Genomic DNA, 6,363 nt, shown 5'->3' with positions numbered 1-6,363 from the left:
CCAGGAAGATTTGTGAAGGGCCTCCTGGTATCTGTATTCAAAAGATTTAAAATGCAAATACGGCAGGGAGAATGGTCGGGAGACCCACTTCGGGGTGGCATGTCAGAGTGGGACTGGTCGGGGAGAGATAAGTCTGGGGGCTCCACAGATGCCATGGGAATGGCCTCATGGTACACTGGACCTGAGATTCCAAAACCGGTCAGAGATGCCCAAGCCCAGGCAATCATGGCACAGCAGCAGAGCAGCTAAGGGGCCATGGGGGCTGGGCCCTACCAGTGAGGACAAAGGCACAGTCACCTCAGGGCACTTCAATGCCACAGCCCGAGTACCCTTGGACAGGGAGAAGGAAAGGAGATGAGGAACGGGCAACTCAGACTTAACATGCTCAGATTCAGGAATTCCGGGTCTTCCCCACAATCTGCTTCTCCCCATTTCCCCATCAGCCTATGGCATCTTTATTCTTCCAGATGCTCAGGCCAAAACCTTGGAGCATTTCTCAGTCCTTTTTCTCTTCCACTCTACAGCCAATCCATTTGCAAATCCAGAGGGTCCACTTTCAAAATACATCCAGAATGAAATCACTGTGCCCCACTTCCGCTGCACCCACCTGTGCCATTGTCATCTCTCCCAGACTGTTGAAATGGACTTCCGGCTGGCCTCTGTGTTCCGCCCTTGTTCCCTGGAGTTTATTCTCATTATGGCAGCCGGGGTTAGCCTGCTCAAGTGTAAGCTGACACGTGCTCAAAACTCTCCAGTGGATCCCAGCTCACTCCTGGTAAAGGCCAAAGTCCTTACCACATCCTACAAGGCCCTACCTGGCCTCTCTCCTCTCACTCACCGTGCATTCACCAAACCAGGCTCTTTGCTGTCCCTTAAAAACTCCAGCCATGATCCTGCCTCAGTGCCTTTGCACTGGCTGCTCCCTTTGCTTAGAAAACTCTTTCCCCAGGTATTCGAAGGATCTGTCCCTGAGGCTCTTTTAGGTCTTTAGTCAAATGTCTGTTGCTCAAAGAGGTCTTTCCTGGCTACTGTATGAGCCTGGCAGCACCTCACTGTCCATCCCCAATCTACCTTCCCTCCCTGCTTTTTCTTATAGCACGGACGACATACTATGCATTTTACCATTTTGCTTCTGTCTGCCTTTTCTCACTAGACGGTCAGCTCGGGGGGGATAAGAACCTTGTTTTGGTTTCCTATTATATTTGCAGCAACCAGAACAGTGCTGATGCCAAGTAAGTGTGTCACAAATATTTGTGGCACCACTTTTTATTTGCTCTCCCTCTGTCCTCATCTCACTCCTGCTGCCCTTGGTTGCATCCTCTCTGCCCTCAAATGACGCAATCATTGTATCAGCTTTGGCTCAGGCTCTGTCTTCTGAGGACCCCTGGCTACTATGGTAACTTCCTAGAGGTCCCAGAACTAGTAAAAGACAGATCTAGGATTCAGACCCAGGCAGTCCCACTCCAGAGCTGCAGAGCAACTACTACTACTATGACTACTACTTCTCGGAGCATTACAAAGGCTCAAGGTAATTAATGCAGTTTAAAAAGGGCACCTTCTCTACAATCTCTACCACTCTAAAGCCAACTGGCTTCGCTTCAGCCCTGGCAAAAGTGTTATTTGTTGCGACTATTTGTTGAAAAAAATAGTGTAATTTCTGGTTGTCAAAAGCACAAACACACACGGAATTAAGTATTATCAATGAAATGGTCAGTTCAAGAAATTATATTCAAAAATTTTCTTAAGAATACATATAATTTTACAAGATCATTCATCATAGCACCAAGCCTAATATTCCTTAATAGAAAACAGTCAAAAAACAAATACTCCAGTTAATTTCCCACAGGTATAAATTATGCAAATAGCCATTTGTATCTTAATTTACAGTAATCAATAAATAAGACGGCACATTCATATATTTTTTCAAAGATTTTTTTTTTACAAAGCTACAGCTATGTATATACTAAATAGACAAAAATAATCCATTTACTACAAAATAACATTTCATTTTCCTCAATAGTTTTCTTAGAACTCTCAGTAAAAGCTTTCAGACATAGTCAATTAAGCCCTGCCATGACAATACGGAAACATTAAATCTGCTCAGTAGACCAGACTCCCCCAAAATGAAACACCGATCACCACCCAGTACAATATGGTCTGAACAATCTCCTGTCTCCAAGTTTAGTAGTTTGTCCTGAGGATGTACAGCAGGGAGCGACCATTTTTCCGTGTTCACAATTTGTCTTTGGCGGGTAGTATCAGCACCGCTGTGAGTGACACAGGCAGCATCTTACGGTGCAATTTCAAGGGCAGAGGGCAGGTGTCTCCTGCACCACATTCCCTTCCCCCAGATACCGCCCCTACCCCAGGGACATTCTACACAAACACGCCAGCCTTTGGCTTAAGGGATCCTTGTTGGAATGCGAACGGCTCCGATTCTGAGTAGAATTTCGGGAGCCTTTCTGAGTCGTTACTCGGGGAAGGGGAAAGGATGAGAGATGGGAAGATCTAGTCCTGTACAGCTGTCTATTCCTGCAGCTGAACTTTTGAATTGAAAAGAAATCCCCTTAGGAAACTGCCTCAGATGCTGACGTAATTTAAGGAGACCAATGTAGTTCTAACAGCCCTAGGAAGCAGATTTCCCAGATTCTACTTCAAACATTCATCCCAAACCTTTAAGATTCAGACTACTTTCTGTTTGACCAAACTCTTCCCAAAGGCACCTTTCTCAGATACTAAAGCCAAGAAGCACTGCCCTAAGCTTTGGGGTTATATACAGAGGTACACTTGCTTTAAGCAAATAGGCCACTTATTGAGACAAATAAAAACTACCTTGGTAACCTTTGGATTTTGAAACCTAGAAAGGACTTTTAAAAGAAGTCTTCCCACTTGCAACCCAGAGAGGTAAATTCAAGGCATCTGCAGGTGAGCCAGAGCTGGGACGTGGGTTCTCCATACCCACACCAGTGTTGGCCTGCTTTGGACAATGTCAACTCTCCAGACAACAGGCACTCCCAGAGTTTCCTTTTAAAAAGTGTCTAAATCCTTGCATGACATTTAGCGATACCGGCATTCTGGGACTGTTCTTTCTCACAGCACGGACTTGTAGAGAATGCGCACCTATTGATTTTTGTTGGGGCTAAAGGAAGTGGTAGCTGTTGCAAACAGAATACAAGTATCAAATGATATTTTGCTATTTTGGTTTTTGTAACAATGCAAAAATCACTACTTTTAAGCTTAAAATACAATAATAATCCCTGCCTCAGAGACCAATCAGTTATGAATTCATCCAAGCAATTCGTGGTCTCTACCGCTCCATTTTAATTACACTGTCCTCAGGCCTTCCCTACTTTTCTCTTTGAAGGAGAAAGCCCAATTTCCTACTCTGAGAAGTACCTGTTAGAGGTGCAGAGATGAGCAGCTGGGGGCAGGATGTATAGTTAATTGAAAACCCTGAAGAACTGTCTTTGATGTTGGACACTGAGATTTTATTGCAAAAGACCCTTTCCAGGCAGCCATTTTGGTTGCGAATTTGCAACTGCAGTGAATTTTAGAGTACAAACCAATGTTTGAAAATAAGAGTCCTATGCTCTCGGTTCTGCTACTTACTAGTTTGCACTATGACCTTGTTATTTTTCTGTCCTGTGCTTTAGCTTTCTTTCTGAAATAAACACCTCCCACAATTGTTCTAAGGGTCAAGTGAGTTAATGAGTAAACAATGGCTTAAACTTCCTCTTGCAAAAAGGCCTGAGTTAGATTTGAGACAGGGTAGGTCAGAAAAAGGTAATGGATTAGAGAGAGGTTGGAAGAAGCTATGGTAAACTGAGGGTTAGGGAAAGAGGTATAGTCAATGCTTGCTGCGAGAGGAAGGAAATAGAGAAAAGGGGGCTGCTGGGCGTTGTACAACTTCATAAACTTTCAAGAAAAGTATTTTTGATTCAACAAATATATGCTGAATGCCTATAATGCACAGAAGCTCAGAATTTAGTTCGCCAAGATCACCCAGAGATCTGGTGACAGCTGGGACTCCAATCTAAATCTGTCTGACTCTCAAACCTGACTTCTTTCTCCAGCCCACAATACCTCCCAGAGAAGAAGGCAGTGATTAAAATGAAAACAAAAAAAAAAAACAGGGTTCCTTTAAAGAGAACGCTGCTAGATGAAGCTAGTCTTGACATCTGAGTGTCAGGGATTTAAACAAATTAGCAGTGCGATTGAGGCCAGGGATTGTTGAGGCATGTGTATATTTAAAAACATCTTGGTCAAACAGCACAAAATACTGGTTGTCTTTTTCCCATAGACAAGAATGTTTTTTGGCATGTTGCTCCAGCCCTGGCTGGGAGGAACTGCTTGCTTGATGTGTTCTCATCAAGGTTCTCAGAATAAGTTCTAAACACAAAGAAGCCAGTATTCCCAGCATTGTGGGGGCTGGCAACTGCAGACACTCAGCTCAGAAACTCTGATAACTTTTGGGGGCTCTCGGGAAACCAGCAGCTCTGAGTCTCCAGGCTGTTGACCCACACCTGACCAAGCTCACTCCATGCCCCGTCTCACACACAATGGTAGAGAAATGACAAGATCTGAAGGTGACTGTAGGGCTCTTAAAAAAATCAGCGTGAAGGCCAGGCACAGTGGCTCATGCCTATAATCTCAGCATTTTGGGAGGCCAAGGCAGGAGGATCACTTGAGGCCAGGAGTTTGAGACCAGCCTGCGCAACAGAGACTTGTATCTATAAAAGATAAAAAATTAGGTGGGCATGGTGGCATGCACCTGTAGTACCAGCTACTTGGGAGGCTGAGGCAGAAGGATTGCCTGAGCCCAGGAGTTTCAGGCTGCAGTGAGCTGTGATCACACCACTGCACTCCAGCCTCAGTGACAGAGTAAGATGCCGTCTCTTAAAAAAAAATCAGAGTGAAGAGGGCAGATGCTCACGTGGAGCCCAAAGATACAGGTGTCTGCACACGATGGAAATGGAACCTGTGCAGAGTCCATGCAAAGTCTGTGCACCGGGCTCACTTTCATGAGCTGCTGACTGCTGTTCTCCAAGGAAATGCCTGATGAGAGCAAGGCACAAGACCTGTGGAGCTCCAGGGGATGCTTGTCTCTCATGTTTGGCTCTCCCACACTGGCTGTTAGGGGACAAGAGCCAAAGCAATTTTCAGCGAAGAAGAACGGTAACGCCCACGCCAGCTCCCAGCCTTCCACCACTGAACCCAGATCCTGGACCTTGTCATTAGGGTGGCCCCCTCACCAGTTGGATGGGACAGAACAACCTGCTATTTGGGGACAGTTCCAGATGGCAATTGCTGGCCCAAGATGTTAACTCTTCCCCAAATGCTGTGTCAGCAGTGATTATGCAATGTCAGGGAAAGAGAAATAACACACCTGGGCCTCGCAGAGTTTTGTGCAGTCTCATTTCCCGGTTGAGAAGGTCCCGAGATACCAGGCTGCCTGGAAGCTCCCACGCAGCCCATTTCTGGGACCTGAGGGTACAAGGCTCCACAGAGGAATACAGGCGGGGAATGCAGTGGAGATCCCCCAGGAAGGTGTCTCCAAGCAGAAGGGGGAGAGAGGCCATGTCTCAAAACTCTAGAGGCTTCTGAAGTTCTTTTGGAGAGTTAAGAAAATTGGAGCTCATGTGAAAGCATTCTTGTCATACAACTGCCTTCCAATGGCATGACCACGGAAGAACAGCTCCTCGCCAAAGCAGCCATGATGGATTCTGACATTGTCGTAAGACACATCGGTACTTGCTAATTCTGACTTTTGTTGGAGAGCCTCCATGGTGTTCTGAGTCCCTAGCGATGGGGGTTGGGGAGGTTAGCTGCAGTAGCTGAGGCTGCAGTTTTGTAGTAAACTTAACTGGGAATGAAGATGGCTATCTGGAGGTCATCAACTAGCAGGGCGACCAGTCGTTTCCTCTTTCTAATCTTCAGTTTTTCATCTCTTAAATGAGGCACTGAACGCTTACATAATTCCTGAGGTTTCTGAACAGCCTATGACTTACAGAGATCAACTACACAGGCTGCCCCCAGTGCCTCTGCCTTCCCTCTGTTCCACCCTGACAAAGAGCAGGGATGCACTGCATGGGAAGAGGGTGGGGGGTACTATGCTGAACCACAGAAACGGAGAAGCCCATGTTCTGGGTGGCTGCCCAAGGGGCAGCAAGAGTGTCCTGCTTCCCAGCCTTGGTGGGAGAACATCTCCCCACAAAGGTTAGGTCTGACCAGGAAGCCCCGACAGCCCAATCATCAACTACGGCAAGATACAAACTTTGACGAGGAAATGTTGGCCACGCTCAACAGAGAATCCACGCTATTTGTTTGCTGGCAAACACCTGTGTGGACTACTTATTTCTTTAT

The sequence above is a fragment of the Mandrillus leucophaeus genome, unplaced genomic scaffold, assembly GCF_000951045.1.
Source record: "Mandrillus leucophaeus isolate KB7577 unplaced genomic scaffold, Mleu.le_1.0 Scaffold4, whole genome shotgun sequence".
Taxonomy (NCBI): Eukaryota; Metazoa; Chordata; class Mammalia; order Primates; family Cercopithecidae; genus Mandrillus; species Mandrillus leucophaeus.
Note: the sequence above shows the minus strand (reverse complement) of the source record.